Source organism: Rhipicephalus sanguineus, chromosome 5 (genome assembly GCF_013339695.2).
Source record: "Rhipicephalus sanguineus isolate Rsan-2018 chromosome 5, BIME_Rsan_1.4, whole genome shotgun sequence".
Lineage (NCBI taxonomy): Eukaryota > Metazoa > Arthropoda > Arachnida > Ixodida > Ixodidae > Rhipicephalus > Rhipicephalus sanguineus.
This window is the reverse complement of record NC_051180.1, coordinates 146,338,103-146,359,014: the sequence shown is the minus strand read 5'-3', so window position 1 is coordinate 146,359,014 and position 20,912 is coordinate 146,338,103. Positions and strand designations below refer to the sequence as shown.

The window sequence follows — 20,912 nt, the reverse complement described above, 5'->3', positions numbered from 1 at the left end:
AGTGAGACCATGGCGTCTTGACATCCGCGTTCTGCATGACACGCGTTCGCGCTCCAGTTTGTCTAGAGTCTTGCGCGCCTCCCTGTTCGGTTCCGGTCCCGAGTCGTGGGACGCGCTCAAGATACAGTGGCGGCTACACTGCTCAGTCGAAGGGCGTGCTCTCAGACGCCGTATGTCGGAAGAACTAGCGGACACTGCCACAAAGCTACGCATTGCTCTTCGGGCGGATCGACTAACTCCATTGATGCGCTCATGGCAGCGAGAGTTACGGGGACGTTTCCAACGCCTTATTGCCGCATCGTCGTTGTCGGCGGCTGCTTGGCGTTGCAGACGTAATCCATGTGCTCACCCCGAGGTTCTGCGCTTTGCGAGAAGCTCGCTTCTCCGACAGTTGAGTCCGTTGGGAACTCAGGCCGCCAGAGCCCTTCCCGCTGCGTTGCCACCCGCGCGTGATCGATCAGTTTTCATAGCTCACTTTGAAAACATGGCTCGTACGACAATGTCAACGCATCATGGTACCGCCGAGACATTCACAATGTTTAGTGGGCTGCCTCAGGTTCCACCAGAGGTAGCTCCACAACTTTGTGCAAGTCCGTCAGCTGATGAGGTGAAAGAGGCATTGTCTTCCATGAAGCGCGGTTCGGCTCCTGGGCCGGACGGGTTGCCCGTTGAGTTTTATTTAACCTTTTGGGATGGCATTGGTGCCGCTTTCACTTCTGTTATTTGCCGTTGCTTCGAGAACTTTGATTTTCCTGATAGCTTTCACGATGGTCGAATTGTGTTAATACCTAAACATGACCCATCGTCTATTCGCCCAGAGGAATGGAGACCAATTACGCGCCCCGCCACGGTGGTCTAGTGGTTATGGCGCTCGGCTGCTGACCCGGAGGTCGCGGGATCGAATCCCGGCCGCGGCGGCTGCATTTTCGATGGAGGCGAAAATGTTTGAGGCCCGTGTACTTAGATTTAGGTGCACGTTAAAGAACCCCAGGTGGTCAAAATTTCCGGAGCCCTCCACTACGGCGTCTCTCATAATCATATCGTGGTTTTGGGACGTTAAACCCCAGCAATTATTATAAGACTAATTACGCTTCTCAATGTTGATTACAAAACTTTTGCAGCAGTTGTCACTCGCCGTTTGAGAAGCCTGACGCCTTCCTTAATAGGACATCATCAGGCGTGCTCGATTCTTGGAAGAGAAATTCATAGTCTCTCCTTTGTTACGCGAGATATAATTGCGTACACGTTGGCGAGATCAGCACGTGGACTCTTGGTTTCACTTGATCAAGAAAAGGCATTCGATCGCCTTGAGCACAGCTACATATTTAGCGTAATGGTGGCGTTTGGCTTCCCGCGAGACTTCGTTGAGCTTCTCAGAAAGGCATACAGCAATATACACAGCACGCTGTTTCTTGATGGTTATGAAAGTGCCCCATTTCCTGTTACCCGCGGAGTTCGTCAAGGTTGTCCTCTATCCCCAGTACTTTTTGTACTCAGCCTCGAACCATTCCTGCGCTCCCTACTTAATGATCCATATATTCGAGGCCTTCCACTACCTGGTAGTGATACCGTGAAGGTGACAGCTTTCGCTGATGACATCACGTTGTATCTAAAGAACGAGGACAGCTTATCCCGTTGCCTACGGCTTTTTGCTGAGTATGGGTCTATTTCAGGTGCTGCATTAAATTTTTCGAAATGTCGATATTTGTTCATTGGTTCTCCAGATATCTGCCTAAGTCCCTTTTTCGGTCTTCAAAAAAGTGACTCTATTCGCATTCTCGGGCTTGATTATGGCTACTACGGCATATCAACCTCCGTGTGGGATTCAGTTCTCGAGAATGTAAAACGACAAGTCCGGGAAGCGCAAGAATACGATTTACCACTGTTGGAAAGAAGGTACTTAGCACAGACTGTATTTTGCGGCCGTGCATGGTACATTTCTCATGTTGTACAGCCTCCATTGAGAATAACTCAGTCGTTGCAATCCCTTCTTGGCTCGTTTTTCTGGTCAGGTGGACCTGAGCTGGTTTGCCGAGCTGCGCTTGGGCAACCACGTAACAGGGGTGGATTCGCGTTCCCGTCTGTGTCTGTTCGCTGCCGGCTGCTTGCTCTGCGATTCTTGCTTCGTTTGTTACACGGTGATCAGTGCCCCGCGCGTGATCTTGCCTGCTATTTGTTAGGAACTAAGATACGTTATTTGCTACCGGGAGCACGGCTTAACTCTGCGCCGCAAGCACTTAACATGCCTGCATTTTACTCCACGGCAGTGGCATTTTCTCGCCACGCTCAGCAGGTTTGCCCAGATGTAAACATTCTAGAAAACCGTGTTGTAGACACTACGGCGGCGCTGCTGTTCCCTCTGGTTCCTCCAGCTCGTCTAGCGCGTTCCAGCCGTGTCTCGTGGAGCGCGATAACGGCATCCTTTCTGCCTGGCCATCTCCGCGACTTCATGTGGCGGCTGGGATGGAGAGTACTCCCAACACGAGACAGACTGGAGAGGTGGGGCATGGTGCCATCTTCCACTTGTCCAAACTGCCCGCTACAAGAGTCTAACCAGCATGTGCTGCAGCAATGTGTAATTGCACGGGTATTTTGGAGAGCCGTTAACACTGGTTTCCGTGGCCTAGGAGTTAATCGTTTTGTCACATCTGGTCGTTGCTCCCGTAGTCGCTTTGCACGCCTTCTAATTGCTGCGGGGGCTTTTTGTTTGTGGCGTAACAGGTGCGAGGCTGTTGCAGCCGGTCACCGTCGTCGTGCTCTGTTTCCAATTTTGGAACGGTTGTACTCGGAACTGCTGTCCTTTTTGCCGGAGGAATTGTTCTTCCTTGGGGAAGAGGAATTTCTACGGCAGTGGTCGTGCCGCTTCCTGTCGGTAGTTGATGGACGTGTGCGGCTAGCTTTTCATCTGACCTGGTTCTTGTAGCCAGGTTATCACACAGTGAATAATATTGCATAAAATCTGTTTGTATATATTATTTCTGTGTATGCATATCCCTGTAGCCATGCAGGTTCTTGTATATACACATTTCATGCTCAAACTGTAAATTATGTAAATTACATGTACCATAGAATATGCTGTACATAATGCTGTACATATTTGCTGGCATGTTCAGCAAGTCATGTGTACTGTGTATATTGAATTGTGTTTATTCACAACAACAAGGTTGCGAGGATGACCAGGCAAAAAAGCTGCATTGCGCAGCTTGAGGGGAACCTGGCCACCTCATACACTGGGCGGCTTCACAGCGGTCAAACACACGATATACATAATGGATGGACTAACTAAAACAGAGAAACAGTAAACATACACGGTCGGAATAAATAAACAAGGTTATTGTGGAAACATATGAAAACAAGGGGAAGAAATTAGGCGAAGTGCCAAAGACATAGAAAGAGACAAACAAATGAACCCATGGCAGCACAAGCAATCACATAAATACATCGCGTAGCCTTTTTAACGACAGAGTTGATACACTGAGACCATTCTCTTTGTATAATTGATTTAGAACAGTAGGTAAACAAAACTGCAGCATTTGGTCACCGTATTTAGTTGTGTTTTTGTTATTGATCCAAGGTTCTAAATGACGAAATTTATAAAAAGAATTATGTTGCTGTAAGGATGCCAGTTTTGTTAAAGCGTTATCATTCTTACTTTTTTCCATTCTATACATGCGGCAAAGCCTATATGTGTACAAAGATTCAATTTTTATAGTTCTAAGCTTTGTAAACAAAGGAGCAGTATGCCAAAGATATGGCACCCTGGAAACAAGGCGTATTGCTCTTTTTTGTAATACCATCAGCTTGTGAATGTTCTCAGCTGAAGTCGTCCCCCAGACTAGAATTCCGTATTGAACTAGGGAAAGAAACATTGAATTATATAACATCATATTGATGGATGTAGGAAGATAGTTACAATGGCGACGCATAGTACCTATTGCTCTAGATAATTTACTAACTAAGTGATTCACTTGGCAATCCCACGACATAGTTTCCGAGAAATATACGCCAAGCGATTTGAAAGACGATAGTATTTCTATTTCAGTATTATTTAATTTAATGGGGGTTAGTTGAAATTGTTTGTTACGTGGATGAAACATCACCGCCTTTGTTTTTTCTACATTAATCTTAAGACAATTACTTGTCGCCCACTTTTGTATACTTGCAAGCGTCTTATTGGCTCGATTTGACATTTCAGAACCTAAGTCACCATCAAAAAACAGGCTTGTATCGTCTGCGTAAATTACGCACTTAGCAGATGGATCAACATTGACTATGTCATTGATGTACAATATGAAGAGATACGGACCCAATATGCTCCCCTGTGGGACGCCTGTTCTTACAGATTTCAACTCCGATTGGTCCCCGGCTATAGCTACGAACTGTGATCTGTGCTGAAGGTAGGACGTAATAAGAGAATGAGCTACGCCGCGAATACCGTAGCGATCAAGTTTTTTAAGCAAAACATCATGACTGATAAGGTCAAAGGCCTTAGAAAAATCGAGAAAAATTCCAAGCACCATTTTCTTTTCCTCAAATTTTTGCAATATAAACTCCTTTTGGGTCATTAGGGCTAATTCAGTTGACCTGTTTTTACGAAAACCGAACTGTGCAGGACTTATGATACCAAAGTGGTCAGTAAACGAAGAAAACCGCTCTAAAATCACCTTCTCTAAACCTTTCGAAAAAAAACAGGCAACACTGATACAGGGCGGTAATACATAGTCATGTACATTGTATATATTGTGATAAGTGTGCGCATGCTAGTTCCTAGTAGCATGCATTAGGGACACCCTGTAGACTTCGACATTTCTGTTAAAACGTTTTATGTGTATTGTGTTTCGTCATTTGTGTATGTTAATGTTCTTGTTGTACGGACACTGTTTCTAAATGTTCGTAACGTCCTACGATGAAATAAACTTTTTCTAAACACAGTCCGTGGCCTAGGAGTTAATCGCTTCGACACATCTGGCCGCTGCTCGCGTAGTCGCTTTGCACGCCTTCTAATTGCTGCGGGGGCTTTTTGTTTGTGGCGTAAAAGGTGTGAGGCTGTTGCAGCTGGTCACCGTCGCCGAAATTTGTTTCCAATTCTGGAACGGTTGTACTCCGAACTTATGTCCTTTTTTGTCGGAGGAATCGTTCTCATGCCGTTTCCTGTCGGTGGTTGTTGGGCTTGTGCGACTGGTTTTCCATCTAGCCGGGTTTTGTAGCCAGCTCATCAGACAGAACTTGATGAATGTATATAATATGTATTTATTAGATGCGAAGTACCTTAAGGCGGAGCTCAATCCGGTGGTGGTGGTGTGCGGCGTGACCACCCTTACTGAGCATGCGCATACCCTCTCCACACACCTCCTCTCCACTCGCCCTCTCCCCTTCCCCTCTCCACTTTCCCTTTCCCCTCCCCCTTTCCACTCTTCCTCTGAAACGCGGGCTAGACATGCCGAAATTCTCTCCTGCGGAACGCCGCGATGAGCTCGAGCGCATGCGCTTCCCCTCCCCTTCTTTCTCCTCTTCTACGCTGCCCCTCTCTCGCCCGCCTGTCGACCGCGTTCCCCGCTCGTCCTGTGAGAATTAACGGCCAGGCTAGATGAAAGATACGACGCGCGTAGCGTCCCTCTTCGCGTTCCACGACGCGAGGTCGGTAGCATGCACAACGAACGCCAACGGAACGCGATCGTGCAAGTGCTCCGGCTTCGCATCGCCTCATGGTCCCCTTTAGCGGGAGATGGTGTAATTTTTTTGTTATTTGTGTGTGTGCATGTTCCCGTATCCGTGTGGGTTCTTTTATATATACATTTCATGCTGACATTATTCAATTCCGTACATTGCTTACGCCATAACATCTGTTGTACATATGTGCTTGTATGTTCACGAAGTCATGTATATTATGTAAGATTGTTGTAAGTGTATGTTAGCCCACAATAGCATGTGTTGAAGACGTCCTGTGGACTTGGACTTCTGTGTAAAAATGTTTCATGTATATAGTGCTTAGACATTTGTATATGTTACTGTCCTTGATTACGACACCGTACCCAACTGTTAGTAGCGTCCTGTGATGGAATAAACTTTTTCTAAACATAATGCACAGTACTAGAAATCGCGCACCATTTGCTCTAAAAACAGCATTTAAAAAATGTTACAGTGCCTTAGCTCGGCTATGCCAGGATAACGTAGTGTTAGCAAAGGTTCATCTGATTGTTCTTAGCTTTCCTGATTGTCTCGGATTAGCTGGATTATCATGCTTGCTGCTGCTCCAATGATACACACATGGTATACATATTATGTGGCACATGTATATTTATTTTGCCAGGCAACTACTTCGGGATCCAATGAGTTAAGCTTCTCCGCTCTTCTGCGCCCTTGAGAAGCATTTGCGCTCTCCTTCTCCATGGCTAAACCACACTGGCAAACGCCAGTCAGAGGCGCTATCAAGCGGCTCCAGCGCAGTGTCAGGCGGCGACTGCACAGCGAAGGCGAATAGTTGCGCCGGCGCCAGTACATCTACCTCGGCTACGACGTCACTCCTCCGGAAAGCGCAGACCGGCGCGGCAGCGAGTCGCGCGCGGCAACGGCGGAGTGCGCGGGAGGTGCCGGCTCCGATGCGCCAGCTGTGGGACATCACTGATCCTCGCGCATGCGCAACACGGCTCTTGAGGAGCCACGCGAAACTGGCTCGGCTAGGCTAGTGTAGCTAACGCTACAAAGCAATTTTGTCGCGACTTAGTACATTGGACTGCGGGCTAAGCCACCACTACCTTTTTGCGGCCCCCAGTGGCCAATATAGGTCACAGTTTCACCGCAAGGGTGAGGCAATGAACGCGAAAGCAACAACTTGGATTATCACACGAAAAATGGCAAGGACCTCGAAACTTGCAGCGCGCCGATCAAGCACAAAGAAAGCACGAAAAGAACACACACAGGACAAGCGCAAACTAACAACTGTCGCAGCTCGACAGCTGCAGCGCGCTGCTGAAACACAAGGAAGAACGCACTAAAAGAATGTGCAGCTATAACCAGGACGAGCAAGCACTAATAACTGTTAAAGCTATTACTTTTTGTTTAAGCAGCGCGCTGCAAGTGTTGACTACGCACAAGGAAGCAACTAGCCCCTACTTTGGCTCTTCCAGCTAGCAGATCACTCCTTTCGCAAACGCAGCCGCTGCATCGGAGCGAAGTGACTTTCGTGTGGTGGGTTGTGGGGTGCGATGCAAAGCACTCAAGCGGTGCCTTTTGCAATTCAAAGAGGCTGAAGACCACTATGTCTCTAGGTTTCCGGTGACATTGCGGCTTTACAGGTTGTTTTTGACATCTTTAACAAAATGTCATTCACGCACAGCTCCGCACCAATGTAGCGTCCCATGCCGTTACAGGAATCTGCATAGAGTTCACGTCTTTCTGATGAGCGCATCTTGCCAAGTCTCGCTCAAACCGGCTGCAAAACGACGGCGAAGTGAAGTGGACGCACCGTCACGCTCCTCTGAGTCGGCTTTTCAGCGGAACGAGAGATGTGTTGCGGCAGACGCGTCTGGCGTCGCAGCAGCTAGATGATACGTCAAGTGTTTCTCACCCGATGCAGTATTTTTATTGCCATAAATAGATGATGAGTACTTTCGAGAGAAAAGCACGCAGGTTTGTTTTCAAGAGTTGTAAAAAATAATTCAATATTTGGTAATGTCAAATCTGGTACACAATTGCAGAGCTATTCATACCGTAAGGTTAAATTCGTCCAGGCTTCACACGTGTCTCAAGGTCACGCAAGCTTTCTGCGGCAAGTTTTGCGTACAAAAGAATGAGAGAGAGAGGGAGAAATAGCATTTCTTTCGGTTGCCCCGGCAGATTGGTGGGGGGGGGGGGGGCAACCCCGTCTACGCGGCAGCCAGAAGTCCTTGGGCTCTGGCGGCATCCTCGGCCTACTGGACGGCCATGAGTTGGTCCCCAGGTGCCGTGCTGAGCAGCAAGGTCTCCCACTGCCTCCCATTCTGAATTTTTCGGCCCTGTCGGGGCGCCTGTGGGCATGTCCAAATAATATGATCGAAGTCCAGCCCTTTCTGGACAAAATTTAGATTTGGCCCAATATTGTTCTGTATTAAAGCGATTATACGTCACCGGGGTTGGATAAAGTGTAGATATGGTTCAATGGGCCAGTTCTTCTCGGGTAATGGGTATAATACAACGGAGGCGTTGTCAACAGTGATATAAATATTTATTTCCCAACAGTTTCGGGAGGGGACCTCCCTTCCTCGGGGGATGAGTTAAAACTGACGTCGAAGTTCGGTCTTGCTTCTTGCCGCGTCGCTCTCGCCCTCAAGGACATTTGAGAGAGTGGGGGAGATAGATTACGGAAAAAAAGGAAAAAAGAAAAAAAAAGAAAAAAGGAGAGAGAAGCACACCGACGAAGTCAGAAAACGAGGCGAGGAAAAAAAAACCCCGCTAACTGTGTATGTAGCTCATCTATTAAAACTAACAGAGCCGAGGTGGCTGAGGAATCGGCCATTGCTCTCGCAATGGCTTCCACACTGGCCACCATATGATACAGAGTTAGCGTTTTTTTTTCCTCGCCTCGTTTTCTGACTTCGTCGGTGTTCTTCTCTCTGCTTTTTTCTTTTTTTTTCTTTTTTCCTTTCTTTTTTTCGTAATCTATCTCGCCCACTCTCTGAAATGTCCTTGAGGGCGAGAGCGACGCGGCAAGAAGCAAGACCGAACTTCGACGTCAGTTTTAACTCATCCCCCGAGGAAGGGAGGTCCCCTCCCGAAACTGTTGGGAAATAAATATTCATATCACTGTTGACAACGCCTGCGTTGTATTATACCCATATATATATATATATATATATATATATATATATATATATATATATATATATATATATATATATATATATATATATATATATATATATTGTGAGACAACGTTTAGGACGCTCAAGACACTTCTTTATTGTGTCGACTTTGAGCCCCACAACCCAAACCCAAGCTGTGATGATGAGTATGTACATATGAGAAGATGAAGCGCATAAACAATGCTCACACTAAGTTTCCCCGCGCGCGCGAGCGGCTGGCCCGGCCGCGATTCAGACGGGAACGGTACGGCGAACGAAGCGCTTGAGGCGCGAAACGTGAACTACTTCAGATGCACGGTAGCGATGGTCCGAAGAAACCTCGATGGTAGTGACAAGGTAGTTGACTGGGGATGTTTGTTCACGGACAACGTATGGTCCAAGAAAGTGCGATTGAAACTTGGCACACAATCCGGGAGTACGAACAGGCGTCCAAAGTAGTACTTCATCTCCAGGACTGAAGGTGACGTCGCGATGAAAGCTGTCATAGCGCTGCTTGCGGTCTTGTTGACTGGCCTGTGTGTTGAAGCGAGCACGCTGTCTACATTCATCCAGCCTAACGACGAAATGTTCTGGTGTAGTTGAAGGGGTTTTCGTCGTTACATTGAAGAAAGAGGCGTCGATGGGGAATGTCGGCGCGCGACCATAGACGAGGTAGAACGGTGAATATCCGGTAGTCCGTTGGACAGAGGTGTTATGCGCAAACGTCACGAAGGGTAAGATTGTGTCCCAGTTATCGTGGTTTGGTCCGATGTACATTGATATCATGTCTATTAGAGTCCGATGGAATCGCTCTGTTAAACCATTTGTTTGAGGATGGTAGGCTGATGTCGTCTTATGAACTGTCCCACAAGTTTTAAGCACTTCCTCAAGAATTGTGGACAAAAAGGTCTTCCCGCGATCACTAAGCAGCACGCGAGGTGCACAATGACGCAACACAATGGCTTCCAAAAAGAAGGCGGCCACGTCTGACGCAGAACTAGTGCGTAGAGGGGCGGTCTCTGCGTACCGTGTGAGGTGGTCGACCGCTGTCACAATCCACCGATGACCTGCTGGCGTTACGGGAAGTGGCCCGACTAGGTCTATTCCGATGATGGCAAATGGTGTTTCGGGACATGGGATAGATTGTAACAGGCCAGCAGGAGGTGAAGTTGGTCGTTTCCGGCGTTGACAAAGTGCGCAAGAAGCGACATACTTGGCCACAAAGGTAGAAAGGCCAGGCCAGAAGAAACGGCTCCTAACGCGGTCGTATGTCTTCTGAAACCCCAAGTGGCCAGCAGATGGGTCATCGTGCAGTGCTTCGAGAACTTGTGCACGCAGTGAACGGGGAAGTACTGGCACCCACCGATGTCCATCGGTATTGTAAATATAGCGATGCAGCACGTTGCCTTCCAGCTTGAACCGCCTCAGCTGACGACGTAGTCTGGCATTAGGTGGAGAAGACGTGCCACTTAGGTATCCGATGACGCGGTTACAATAGGGGTCGTCACGTTGACACACGGCAAACTGAGCGCAGCGGTTAGAAGATAACGACTCAGCAACTGCCAGCGGCGATAACGTGGGTGAAGATGAAGCCTCATGAGCACCTGGAGGGTGCGTGGCCGGAGATGAAAGTGGCAGAGGGCAGCGAGAGAGGGCGTCGGCATCCTGATGCTGTTTGCCCGACTTGTACACAACGTCAAAAGTGTACTCTTGCAAGCGAAGTATCCAGCGACCGAGGCGCCCAGACAAATTTTTGAGTGAGGACAACCAGCATAAAGCGTGATGGTCGGTAATCACAGTGAAATGGCGTCCATAAAGGTACGGTCGGAATTTTTGTATGGCCCAAACTACAGCGAGACATTCCTGCTCTGTTATCGAGTAGTTCTGCTCCGCAGGTGTTAGTGCACGACTGGCATAAGCGACAACTCGCTCTTGTGAAGTGTCGTCGCGCTGTAGAAGGACAGCACCGATTCCATGGCCGCTTGCATCTGTGTGCAGAAAAGTAGGCGCACTCTCGTCGAAGTGACGAAGGACGGGGTCTGATGTTAATGAACGTTTGAGGGCTTGGAATGCACACTCACAGTCATCGGTCCAAGCGAAGGCTGTTCCTGACGCCAGAAGTTTGTGTAATGGCCCCGCAATGGCAGCAAAGTGACTGATGAAACGGCGGAAGTAAGACGCCAGGCCAAGGAAACTTCGCAAATGTTTCTGATTTTCTGGACGAGGGAAACGAATCACGGCAGCAATCTTGTCCGGGTCCGGTCGAACGCCATCTTTACTGACAAGGTGGCCCAGTACTTTAATGCTTTTGCTGGCGAAGTGGCACTTCTTTGTATTGAGCTGAAGTCCAGCGTTCCAAATACATGTTAAAACTTCGTCCAAACGCTCAAGGTGCTGAGAAAAAGTGGAGGAAAAAATAACGATGTCATCCAGATAACATAAACAGGTTCTCCACTTTAGGCCTCGTAAAACGGTGTCTATCATGCGCTCGAATGTTGCAGGAGCGTTGCATAATCCGAAGGGCATTACGTTGAACTCATAAAGCCCATCCGGCGTTGCAAAGGCTGTTTTGTCTTTGTCTGCTTCGTGCATAGGTATCTGCCAATACCCGGACCGGAGGTCGAGACTGGAGAAATACTCTGCGCCTTGAAGGGAGTCGAGGGCATCGTCGATTCGTGGCAACGGATAGACGTCTTTTTTCGTGATCTTATTAAGGGCTCTGTAATCGACACAAAATCGTACAGAGCCGTCCTTTTTCCGGACCAACACCACAGGAGATGACCAAGAGCTGGACGAAGGGCGGATGACGTCGCGTTTGAGCATGTCCGCGACGTTGTCCTCGATGATTTGCCGTTCCGCCGAAGACACACGGTATGGGCGGCGGCGTACAATGGAGCTGCCGTCCGTTTCAATGCGGTGCTCTGCGACGGAAGTTCGGCCGAGGACCTTGGAATGTACGTCAAACGAAACGCTGTGCTTCTGAAGAATGGCTAAAAGGTCTCTCTTTTGCTCAGCAGTGAGGTGGGGATTGATGGTAGCATTTAAAGCAGCGCTCGCAGACTTAGAATCAATTGAGGCAGACAAAGGTGGTGGTTCTGCGCGAAGGGAAACCAGCGAAAAAGGCTCGGTGTCAGCGAAGCAACTCACAGCAGTGCCTTGGGGCAGCATTACTGGCGAGGAAGTTGGGTTAAGTGCGGCGACCAACGCTTTACCGTCGCTAAACCGCACAAGACCAGGTACGATGGTAAGCCCCGTAGGTTTGCAGCGACCAGATGGTGCAATGAACACGTCACCATTAACAAAGGTATCAGAAGCCAGCGTAATAATATTCTCGTCTCCCGGCGAAATACAACAATCAGCGGCTGTGACGAAACGCAAGCTGTGAGGAACGTCATCGGTGGAAAACTCTGTGTCTGTCATATGAATGACTCGCTGGCGACAAGATATGAAAGCTGATGCCGAAGAAAGGAAGTCCCAACCCAAGATGAGCGCGTGAGTGCACGAGGGCAGCACAAGAAACTGAATATGATGAAGGATGCCATCAATGGAAACCCGCACTGTACAAACACAGGAAGGCCGAATAAGAACTCCGTCAGCGCAGCGAAGGGGAGGGCCATTGTACGGCGTCTTCACTTTTCTCAAGCGGGAACACAAGTCTGCACTGATGACGGAAAGCGATGCGCCTGTGTCCACCAGTGCCTCAGTCCGTACACCTTCAACATACACCAACAATATATTTGACGGGCGGTGCGGAGGAGTTTCATATAGTGCGAACGATGCAGCTTTCCCTCCCGAAGCTGCACTACTTAGTTTTCCAGTCGATTATCAGGAGCCGAAGTAGCAGGTCGAAGTGGGGAAGAGGAGTGCCGCATCGGTGAAGGCGAGCGACGACGCGGGAATCGGGAACTACCAACTGAGCCGAAGTTCTGCGGAGACTGTGATCGACGTGGGCTGTTCTGGTATGGGCGACGATATTGCGGTCCAGTGGTGCAAAACTCATCCCGTTCAAAGTCCTCGTAGCCTCGTCTTTCATCTTGCTGACGGCGTCGGCAAAACCTTGCAATATGGCCACGGATGCCGCAATAGAAGCAGATCGGCCGAGGAGTGCGCCAGGCGTTGTAAGGCTGGACCGGCGCTCGTGGTGTGAGGGAGTTGAGCGAACCATGCACTCCAGGCGCCTCTAGTGGTGTCTGCTGGGGCGGTGGTGTCATAGCAGCAATCTGAGCATATGTTGGCGTTGGCACAGGATGCGGGCTCGGGACTTGCGTGCCGGTCATGGAAGCGAGTTCCTCCCTCACGACTTCACGTAGATTGGCACCAGGTGGCGTCGTGCGAACCTCAAGATGGCACGGCGAAGCTGCTTGTGCATGAAGTTGCTCTCGGATGATCGAGCGGATCAATGCACGCAGCTCTATGTCATTGCTTGGCCTCAGGTGACACATGTCAGGTTGCAAGCGTGCGGTCTGAAGCTCATCGAGGCGCTGACAGGTAGCGACAATATCGGCTACGGTCGTGGGGTTCTGCACTACGAGCGCATTGAAAGCCACAGTCCCTATACCTTTGAGCAGGTGGCGCACACGGTCGTTCTCCGCCATTGAGCTGTCGACGCGACGGCAGAGGGCGAGTACGTCTTCTATGTAAGAAGTGTATGACTCTCCCGTGTGTTGAACACGCCCAGCAAGCCTCTTCTTCGCGATATCGGAGCGCACAGACGGGTTGGCAAATATCTGGCGTAGCTGAAGCGTAAAAGAGGTCCAATTCGGAAAATCTGTCGCATGGTTGAAGAACCATGTCTTTGCGACGCCGGTTAGGTAAAACGCAACGTGGGTGAGTTTGCCAGGCTCATCCCAGTGGTTGATGGCACTCACGCGGTCATACTCCTCCAGCCAGTCTTCAACGTCTTCACCACGAAGCCCAGCGAACATTGGTGGATCTTTTTGAGGGCTCGTGACCATCCAAGAAGGGGTTGCTGCCGGGGCGCGCGTTGGGGTTACTGCCGTGCTGGGCTGCTCGTGTTGCGACATCGTCGAACTCAGGTGGTGTAAGCGGCGTCCCGAACGGAGCTCCAGGGATGTGTTCTAGGTAAAGCTGGAGATGGTCGGTTAGCGTGAGAGGATCCAGGGACCGGACAGCACTCTCCACCACTTGTGAGACAACGTTTAGGACGCTCAAGACACTTCTTTATTGTGTCGAGTATGAGCCCCACAACCCAAACCCAAGCTGTGATGATGAGTATGTACATATGAGAAGATGAAGCGCATAAACAATGCTCACAATATATTGATGAACCACACAGCGCGAGTAAACAACGGGGACACAGGAAGGGTACACACACAGCGCTGACTTACAACAAAATTTATTGGAGCAACATTTCACATATATACAGGGGAACAGCCAACCACTGCGCATGTCATAGCAGATAACTTTCTAATCAACTTGGAAAAGCCGACCGGAGAAATTGCAATTCTTTATCTGATAAAAATATCGACGGCGAACTAACACATTTGTCACCCAACCTTTGAATCATCTCTGCTTCAATTATTTCACGGACATATTTATTTCTATGTTTACAAACCACGTCAGCTTCCTGAAAGACTGGTTTGCACGTGCAGTCGTTACAGTGGAGAGCGAGAAGGCCTCCCTGTCCTTTCGTGACATTGCTGGCATGCTCACGGAACCTTTCATTGATACAACGGCCCGTTTGGCCGATGTAATGTTTACCACAACTTAGCGGTATAGAATAAACTACGCCTACTGCGCAGTCTTGAAAAGGCGCTCGGTGTTTCTTTGCGCAAGAAACTTCTTCATCGATAGCACTGTCTGGTTGAGTTAACCTACACAAAGAGGCCAACTTAAGCGGCGCAGAGAATACAGTTGGAACATGTGACTTCTGAGCGATTCGTTTGAGATTGTGTGCCACCTTATGAATGTAAGGGATGACCACTTTCTTCTTCGTGTTAATTGGTCGCGCCTCAGGTGGTCGCACCAGTTTTTTGAGCAGACCTTCAGCTACTGAAATTTGCAAATGCATCGGATAGCCCGCTAGAGATAAGCGCTCAGATTGGAGCTGCACTGCTTCTATCATTAGATGGGCACATGACTTTGACACAGCATTTCTGAAACAAAAACAAGCCACACTTCTTTTCACCAATTTGGAGTGAGCTGACTGAAAAGGCAGTAGCGGTTTACCGGCCCTAGGATCATATCGCCAACATACGTGCTCCTAGGGCCGGTAAACCGCTACTGCCTTTTCAGTCAGCCCACTCCAAATTGGTGAAAAGAAGTGTGGCTTGTTTTTGTTTCAGAAATGCTGTGTCAAAGTCATGTGCCCATCTAATGATGGAAGAAGTGCAGCTCCAATCTGAGCGCTTATCTCTAGCGGGCTATCCGATGCATTTGCAAATTTCAGTAGCTGAAGGTCTGCTCAAAAAACTGGTGCGACCACCTGAGGCGCGACCAATTAACACGAAGAAGAAAGTGGTCATCCCTTACATTCATAAGGTGGCACACAATCTCAAACGAATCGCTCAGAAGTCACATGTTCCAACTGTATTCTCTGCGCCGCTTAAGTTGGCCTCTTTGTGTAGGTTAACTCAACCAGACAGTGCTATCGATGAAGAAGTTTCTTGCGCAAAGAAACACCGAGCGCCTTTCAAGACTGCGCAGTAGGCGTAGTTTATTCTATACCGCTAAGTTGTGGTAAACATTACATCGGCCAAACGGGCCGTTGTATCAATGAAAGGTTCCGTGAGCATGCCAGCAATGTCACGAAAGGACAGGGAGGCCTTCTCGCTCTCCACTGTAACGACTGCACGTGCAAACCAGTCTTTCAGGAAGCTGACGTGGTTTGTAAACATAGAAATAAATATGTCCGTGAAATAATTGAAGCAGAGATGATTCAAAGGTTGGGTGACAAATGTGTTAGTTCGCCGTCGATATTTTTATCAGATAAAGAATTGCAATTTCTCCGGTCGGCTTTTCCAAGTTGATTAGAAAGTTATCTGCTATGACATGCGCAGTGGTTGGCTGTTCCCCTGTATATATGTGAAATGTTGCTCCAATAAATTTGTTGTAAGTCAGCGCTGTGTGTGTACCCTTCCTGTGTCCCCGTTGTTTACTCGCGCTGTGTGGTTCATCATGCTTAACCAACAACGCCCAAGTTCACTCTATTGCTCACAATATATATATATAATATATATATAGATATATATTATATATATATATATAATATATATATATATATATATAATATATATAGATATAGTATATATATATATATATATATATCGGAGGCCACGGTCCTCCGCTGCCTCGTCCCAAAACCACGATATCATTACGAGGGACGCCGTAGCGGAAGGCTCCCGAAATTTTGACCACCTGGGGTTCTTTAAAGGGGAACACCGGTGCATTTTCGACCATTGTGAGATCATGCCGTTTTCAAATAGTAATAACAGTCCTGTAACAGCTAGGATGGTTCATTTTGCTGAGAGACTCGTCAATAATTTTAAATAAGCAGTAAACGGTGAGTCAAAACCGAAACCGAAAAAGGGAGCTGCTCCGTGCTGGGTATGCGATGACGCCACGAAATACGGTATATGCCGCCACGGCTTGCCAGGGTGTTAACATAGCACACGTGATTCTTCTATCACGCGAAAAGCAAGCCGGCGATGTCATCCGACGCGGAATCAAGCTGTACACCAGCCCGTCTGAGCTTACCAGGCGAGTTCAGCGATGATTGCTGCCACTGTCTGAGCACGGAAGCATCGCCTTTTGATTTCGACTCGCCGGCGCGTGAAGTAGCTGACGTGCTACATCGATCTCTTTGTTGCTCAATATTGTGCGTGCTTACTGTAAGACTCGATCTCAACGGCGACTAACACGCTATGCAGCTAACAAAAACGAACAAATTTGCTCGCTTAGTCGTCGCCTCGTAGAAGAAAGCGCGCTGCGAGCGTCCGCTGGGCGAGGCTGGGGTGGAAAAGAGTAGGCACGTTACGTCACATACACAGTGTTGCCCGCGTTAACAGTCGTGATTCCGGAATTGGCTACCAATCTTAAAATGCGTTTTCTAAAAAACTAAATTAATTATGGTTGCATAATTTGGCACATATTATCAGGATACCGAAGAGTACATATGTTGAAAGTTTAATTGAAATCGGAAATATCTAAAAATCGCCGGAGCTCCCCTTTAACGTCCACTTAAGCCTAAGTACACGGGCTTCAAACATGTTCGCCTCCATCGAAAACGCAGCCGCCGCGGGCGGGATTTGATGCCGCGACCATCGCGTCAGCAGTCGAGCGCCATAACCACTAGACCACCGTGGCGGGGTGACCACGAAAGTTAGCCAGGATTCGTAGTGCTTCCGGCGAGATGTGCCACTTTGCGTAATTTAGAATTGCGGTTTTCGAACAGCGTGATCCTAAGGTCAGCTGATCTATTAAAACTAACAGAGCCGAATTGGCTGAGGAATTGCTCTCGCAATGGCTTCCACACTGGCCACTATATGATACAAAAGAATGAAGCAAATGTTAATGGTGAATAACTTCAATCATTTGGTTAAAGCTCAGTAAGCAAGCACCGCGTATCTCGAGAGCGAAATCCATCCGAAGCAACTCCGCAGCCTGTACTTTCAATCATTCCCATGGTGGGTGAAGTGCCGCTCAAGGAACCCCCCATAGAAACTAGCGCCAGATTTCCCTCTGGGTTTTTTAGTATGAAACTCTATGGTCAGTGGTAAATGGTGTGTATAAATAGCTCGCTCTTAGTATACTGGAGCGCGTATGGGGCGTGGCGGGACTGTCTAGCGCTGCGGAGCGAGGGATCGCCGGTTCGAATCCTCGGTCACGCTTCGGAAATTCGTTCGTCTGATTTATTTTCGCCTCATGTCCCCACGCCTCCACACCTGCAATGAAGCAAGCGGCTTCATTGCAGGTGTGGAGGCGTGGGGACATGTAAGAACACGGCGATGCGCAACTTCGACCTAGGCCTCATCCCACTTGGCCGGGCGCCAGACACAGAACATACACAGATGAGCAGCGGAATCGGCGAGGTCTGCGTTGCGCCCATCAGTTACAATAACAAAGGCATTCCGCTCGCCACCATCTACCTGAGAATTCTCAAGAACCCCTTCCACATATGCACACGGGTTCGTGAAACGTGCGCGCGTCCTCCATCATAACGGACCAGTATAAGCACGACATAGCTTACCGCGTCTGGTGTTGGTAATACCCATGTTGCTGTTGGCATCGTTACGCAACTGTAAACAACTGGTTATATAACACGTGTGCGACTCTTCAACATATGTGTGTGCGTCTACCATTTGCACATATCTTTAGCGCCATTTCGTAACGTTTCGCTCAATGTAAAAATTACGCCCCAGTCACCTTCCCGCCGCATGCTTCGAATAACATCGATTCCCACCGTACGTGGGATCTGCCGAATTTTTTTTTTTGTCGACTTGGAAATTATAGTAGTTTGCAAGAAGCACATAAAAGCTCATTTATCTCAGTTGACACGATCACAAAAGAGCCATCGAACTGCTTTGCATATAACTATTATGTACGAACACCCTTTCGTTAGAACATCCAGCCCTCTTTGGCGCTTGAATTTATGTATGCTTCACCTACGACTTGAAGCAGTGATCCGCCGAGGAAATGGATCGCCAGTACTATACAGGCTGTTTTTTTAACAACAAAGATTTCAACAAAAATTCTATGACATTAAGGCTCATTTCATTTTCGTACACGAACTCTACGTCAAGGTGGCGATACTTTGCCGCAATTAAAATGGCATTGAAGTGATTATTAAATAAGAGCTCGTTTATTAACTTTTAATTACTAACTTAAAGGCAGTTACTTATGTTAGAAAGGTGTAGTCCATAACAATTCGTGGCATACCCATTTCTTATAAATCACAACAGCTGCACACACTTTGAAAATTCCACACCGAATGTTAATGGCGATATCGAAAGTGACCATGCCTGGCGCGCAGGAAACGCGGCCACTCTGTTACGTCAGACCGGAACTTCCCTTGACAAGGAAGTGACAAAATTTGTATCAAGGCTAGCCGAAGCAGTATTTGGTCAGGAAATTTGGCACCTCGTGTGAAATACACAAGTAGGCCGCGTATTCGTTACATTGTATGTGTGGCGCTTACCTTGTGGGTTCTTAAATTATAAACAGGCGCAAAAAACTCTTTCGCCCGTCTGCAAGAAGCGCCGCAGTCACTGGCCCTGAGTTTTATACTGAACAATATAATAAAAGGTGGATACCGTGGCTTCATTGCGCATAGCCCGAAAAAAACAGACAAGCACCAAACATCACATGCAAAGGTAAGGCGACCTGGTGTTTCAAGCGAGATGACTTGCCGCTGTCCACTACAATATACCACCACGACGTGCCTTCATTACAATTCATCACTCGCCTGTCACGGATATTACGGGCCTGTTGTAACGGGGCGGCCGCGTTTTCTGCGCGCTTGGCGATGACCAGCACGGTCAGCAAAATAACTAACTAATGAACTATTGTCTGTTTCGCTTTGTGAAATAATTTGCTTTGTCGACAAGGTTACATGTAAGTGCAGGCATGACATATACAGAGTTGATCTCTTTACATTCACGTTGCAGCGTTTTTATTTCTCCACGACTACTATACTATAGGCCTACTGCGTCAGTCTGTTATCATATAAGTCTTAACAAAAGGTGCATCAGTGAGAATAAAGCAATAGGCTATGAGACGTTCGCTTCTGCGCTCTGATATACATTCAAGAGGCGTGAACATTTCTGGCGGGGACCTGCAATTTCAGAGCAGCTTGCTCAAACTCTGCCGTAGAGCGTTTGGTATTGATGGTAGGCTGCGTTAACTCGGTATAGCCTGTCATCGCGTAGCCTGCAGCTGAAATCACAGGGTGCGTTAGACTGCATGGAGGGTGATAGAAGTACCAATGTTAGATCCTTAATCTCAGACAGCCTAAAACATGTACTTGTGCACGAATTGAAGCAAGTGAAGGCAGGGGGAGAGCTGTGTATAAGAAGCAATGAACAGAGAGTACTCATTACGTGTATGTAGCAGCCTATCTATTACTCCAAATAGAGGAGCTTGTTCGAGGACAGAATGCTTTGTGAAGGGAAGAATGGGAATAGATGAAATAGAAATGTGGGGAAAATTAGAAAGTGCGTTGTCATGGCATGTGCACGTAAGAAAGAAATGATGGAAACGTCAGTTAGGTCAGTGCCCTGAGGTAATGAGTATGAGCTTGTAATTCCTGTCCTTGCATCTTTTTTTTTCACTTTTTTAATCTGATTTGCATTTTGTTTTGTGTTGACCATTACTATTGTACGAAAATATTGAATTCATTGTACCTTAACATTGTGCTTTAACATGATTGCTGAAAAAAAAAAAAAAAAGATTGCTAAATAAACTGAAACTGAAACTGAAACTGAGTAGTGTAAAACTTTGCAGTACTTTGAAGAAGAACGTCTAGCACCGTGCATGATATAAATTGGTTCTCGAGGAGACGGCGCACATACGAAGATCACAAATGCTCGGCGCGCGTGTCTTTCAACACATGGCTAATCGCTTTACCAAAGAGTTACTCGTTTACTTAGTATTTATGTCTCACTTTTGCTGAATATTAGTACTCGGTTTATTTCCACTCACTCCACGAAATGTGCGTGTCTCACTAGACAAATGGGTTACCTTCATGCTTTTTTTTTTTTTGCCTTCCTCATCCACGTCGATGTAGTCGTACCTTTCTAACTTGTTTCGTCTTAAAGGGTCGAAACGAGAATTTGCAGTAGTCGCCGCATAACAAATTAGATCCCCACCCCTCCCTCCTCCTACGTCACGTCATCCCGAAGCCCCCATAGAACATTCAACGATGGCGCGCTCTCGTGCTACCTTGGCGGGTGCTCGCTCCCGCGTCGCGCTTACCAATGCGCCGCCTGTAGGGTCGTCCACCCGAGCTACGCGAGGGTTCACTGGGCCGAGACCGACGCGATGTGTACTACTGCACCTCGAATGCCATATACACACACATGCAGAAACATACATGACACGCTGCATTCTCGCTTCGAGTCTGTTCGGGTGAAGCAT

General features: G+C 48.0%; 1 non-coding gene across 1 annotated transcript; it reads left to right on the top strand.

Moving 5' to 3' along the window:
* The first annotated feature begins 844 nt into the window (after positions 1 to 844).
* Trnas-gcu (transfer RNA serine (anticodon GCU)) lies at positions 845 to 917 on the top strand. The gene has a single exon. It is a non-coding gene; the product is annotated as a tRNA-Ser (tRNA).
* The last annotated feature ends 19,995 nt before the right edge of the window (positions 918 to 20,912 follow it).